Genomic DNA, 4452 nt, shown 5'->3' with positions numbered 1-4452 from the left:
TATTGTGCAAGTTTAATACGCTATGTAAGAAACGTAATTTCCTTTGCTGTAATGCAGCTTGTCACCCCTTATACCAGTTTACTGCTATTCGGTGTCAATGATCTCAAAATTCACTTTACATGTAGTACTTGGGGGCAACACATAACGCTGTTGTAAACTCGTTCACATTGTTAAATATTTGCTGCATCTCTTTGCCATGCCTTCTCACTGACTTGCATGTCATTGTCATCTCGTGATGAAGCGGACAATGACCGGGTATTATGGACATGACATGTAAAACAGTAAGGGCTGATCAAAGTTCGATATTATAAATCTGTCACCGTAACGCCTTAAGTTACAGCGTGCCGTAATTTTGCGTTATTTTACGTGGTATTTTCATCCTACCATATTAGGAAATGCGAATTCCAAATATGGAGCGATTACACGCGTGGGGGTCCCCTCTAATAATGAAAACAAACATGGGAGCCCCCAGGGTTTGACCGGACTCCACACTCCGATGCTCGTCGGTCGATACTTCCGCTGTACTGTCTTCGTGCATACTTTTCGGTATCTTCGTAATAACCTCATAATATTTCATTTCATTTCATTGTAATTTTTTTTATATCGGCACACATACAATTTGAGAATTGTAACTAATATAACTACATAATGACAGAATTGAAATAAGAGTTAAGATATAAATATATCGCCGAGTTCTCTGCTACACTACCAACATTATTTGACTCCAGAAAATCATTGTATCGATTTCGTCATCAATTATAACACCCACAGTAATGAAGTGTAAATGATATTTTGTCGAATTTATTTCAAAATGGGGAATATAAGTTTTATCGTTACAATCAGTGTCAACGCTGCATATGGTGGCCTTTACGGGTATTGCGACCAAGAGGGTGCAGTTAACATTTCGGCTCATTGTTTGACTGTGTGTATTATCCCTATTTCGTGTGTTATCGAAATTGGCATGTTTGCAAATTAGCAATGAATAAATTATAATAATATGTACAGTTTCCCATATAAAGCCCGTGAAACCTATGTCACACTATTTAAATGACATCATGATATTATAATAATTAGTACGTACCTCGTGTTTGATATCTTTCATCTGCCAACGACTCAAGTGCGATAGGGTTAAACCGTGCAGCTGGATGACACGGGTTGCAAATCGATGAACGGGATCTGGTACGTGTAAACCGCTGTGTGAATTAAACAGTTTTATAAGTAACATGTATGACAAACCGGTCACTGGTAGCATCGTGGTTGTCGCATCAGACTCATGATCGGTAGACCCAAGTTCAAATCCTACCTTAGGCTGAACATCAAAAGGGTCGACCCCTACCCTGGGTGGGTGTACCACTGACTCAATGGGAAGGTTTATCCCACTGGCCGAGATTCATTCACTAACGAATCCGACTTTGGGGAACACTTGGTTAAGGTCCGCAGGTGCTTGTGTTCGACTGGGTCTGGTTGACGCCAGGATAGCGCATTACAAATTGCCATTTGACAGAGAGATGGCCACACAACCCTGTCATGTAGTCTCGAACATGAATATGACTTCGGTGGCAAAATGCACTAGGTGTCGGCACTAGCACTTGCAATTTGCACATACAAAAAAAAAGTCAGGAGAGACAACAGTGACACTGAATGTCCGGAACTGTCGCCTGGCACAAAAAAATATATATATATATATACAAAAAACAAAAATATGTATGACAACAATAAATCATCTATACAAGTGGAAGACGCACTAAGTGCCAACCTTTGTTGAAAATCAGTTCTCTGGAGAGTTTTTGGAAATACAACCGAAACTCAAGATATCTGTCACCATTCAAGAAATTGAGATGGACGCCATTAAAAATAACGAATAACAAGTCAAAATGTGAGCTTAAAGCGCGGTGGTCGTCGCGTGTTCGAATTTTATGTAAATAAACAATGTATTTTACACGCGTTGTATACGTCGCTATGAGCCCATATCGAACAGAACGCGACGCGACGACCATCGCCTTTAAAACTAGACACGGAAAAGGTAGATTGAAGCAGAGTTGAAAGTCACCTGAAACCGTTGTTTTTCCTCCACTGAAATGACCCGGACTGCGACAATAATTGTTATTACCGATATAATCAGCTCAATGATCGCTGTAACCATAAGGCCCAACGATATGAGTGTCATGGCGAACGAGTCCTAGAAAATATAAATTACACATAACAACTGTGGACCCACCGGGACGGGATAAACCTATTTTGTGTATTCCGGGGCGACAAATTAACCGAATCTCGCGATAAAGGTCAAGTAAAATATAATCTTCTTCCAGTTGAAGGGCATTCAAAACTACTTGTGAGATTTTATTTCGATCGCGCAATGCTTCCTGGTAATTGTCATACGCCATCGGAATAATAAATAATAACCCTGGCCTTTACCCGTGATCAGCAACGCATTCGTTTCTTTTCATAACAACCGTGTCAGAAGCATGGTATCAAGAATGAAGCTATGATGGTACTTACTGCGGATACAATTGTGAATGTTGCATGGAGTGTCTGAGCCAAAGTCATCACAATGGCGTATACAGACGCAGCCACCAATCCACCAACCTTGGTAAAAAAACAACACACACATTGAATAAAGAAAATGTTTTCTGACGCATTGCAGATATGGTAATAAGAAAAAAATATTTCCGAAAAAAGTCAGAAACTAATATAGTTATATAATGTAAACATTTGTTTGTATGACCTCATGTGAGATAATGCGATTTTTTTAAAAACTTCCTGCTTATGATAAAACACCCTGATAAACTAACATTGTTGAAATGTGTGACGTCATTATTTGACACTTATAACAGTCGGAGCACTGTCCAGCCACTTCAAACTACAAAACGGCTTACTTTCTAAACCGACATACAGCATATACATAAGCTAAGGAATATATTCACGGGTATTTACAAGTTAAAAATGGAGGTAACTTGAAGACCAAGAGAAAAACGTAAATTTCGTAAAATTTGTTTGATTACAAGCTCCACGCCTACTACATTAGGACCAAATTTGAGGTATGGCCACCCAAAATAGACTTTGTCTTCAGTATAGAAAACCACATGTTAATTTGTATTGCTGCATTTTTAATATAATAAAATACATTAATGTTAATGAATATACTGATGATGTATATGGGGTACAAGTACTCTTTAAACCAATTCTTACCGTTGATATTTTTCGTTTCCTTCCCAAAACGCATCCAATAAATCCTGGTACCAGGTACTGAAACGATTAAAATAAACGTGTTTTTCTTCTAATATGGCCGGGCGGGTTATCACGGAGTGAAAAGGGCAATTCTATGGACATCCACACCAAGGAAAATAACATTATTGATGCAATTTAGTAGAGAAATTAGACACATAATATTAATTACACATAATATTAATTATTTTCCTTGCCTTACCCATCCCTAGCCATTTTAGTTAAATAATAAAATATTGCATTTGCATAAGACACTCCATTTCAACGTGGTACATGGGAGCTGTTACATACTACTGTGGTGGTTAGTTGACCATATCAAGATTAAGCAAAACAAATGTTAACACAATGTTAATACTCTTACATCTTGCGTGAAGGCTGACTTTGTAATCCCCATGGTGCATCGTACTCTTATAACTCCATGCAAAAATTATAGCAAAGTCGCTATTCGTTAAAAATGGGCCATTATTGTTTTCTTATAAAATATAAGTTAAATGGACTTCAGTTGCGTTTTTTCACATATTTTCATGTTTAAATCAAGTATAATACTAATGATCACAATAAATAACATGATGTATATGATAATATAATATAATACAATAGTTTCTGTTGTTTAGGTGCTTTTTGGAAGTGTATCATAAACATTTCCTCTATGAGTGATGATTACATGTATTTTGTTTCTCAGAAGTAGTTTCGTCTCAGTATTAGACGGAAGAAAAATCTAATCTGAAACTCACAAATGCACCGCAGACGATATGCAGACCTATTTCCCATCCATGTCCCTGTGCCGCGAGACTAGTATCCTCGTCCCAGAATAAAATCAACAGAATGCCAAGTATGATTGTGAGAGTCGCTAGGACTATGTGACCAATACCAAGCTTAGGGAGCATCGTTGACGAATCATTCATGTAGTAATGCTGTCTTATATAATTATCAATAGTATATTTTGCCGGTCTTCACATCACTAAATTGGGAAAAAGGAAAAAAAATCATTATAACAGGTGGATTAATATAGGTTAAATGCGGATGGGATCTATACATATAGTGTCCCACGCCCACTTCTCTTTAAAAGTCATTCGTACTTCCCGTTCTGCAGTTGAATTTGTCGTGTACCGAACTCGCCCTGCGGGCAATCATGGTTGAATCTGGTAGTGAATCGATAACAAGTAAACATATTTGAACATGACGTAGGAATAGGGCATATATCCCTACATCAGATGACATGGGTTG

At 37.8% G+C, this 4452-nt stretch overlaps 1 long non-coding RNA gene across 1 annotated transcript; it reads right to left on the bottom strand.

The window, feature by feature from the left end:
- Positions 1-3197: 3197 nt before the first annotated feature.
- On the bottom strand, positions 3198-4039 carry LOC144356172 (uncharacterized). Its single transcript, XR_013421401.1, has 2 exons — positions 3960-4039; positions 3198-3246 (listed from the first exon to the last, which is right to left on the bottom strand). It is a non-coding gene; the product is annotated as an uncharacterized LOC144356172 (long non-coding RNA).
- Between the last annotated feature and the right edge of the window lie 413 nt (positions 4040-4452).

Source organism: Saccoglossus kowalevskii, chromosome 1, assembly GCF_978046115.1.
Source record: "Saccoglossus kowalevskii chromosome 1, keSacKowa6.1, whole genome shotgun sequence".
In the NCBI taxonomy this organism is placed as follows: domain Eukaryota; kingdom Metazoa; phylum Hemichordata; class Enteropneusta; family Harrimaniidae; genus Saccoglossus; species Saccoglossus kowalevskii.
Note: the sequence above shows the minus strand (reverse complement) of the source record. Positions and strands in the feature narration are given on the sequence as shown.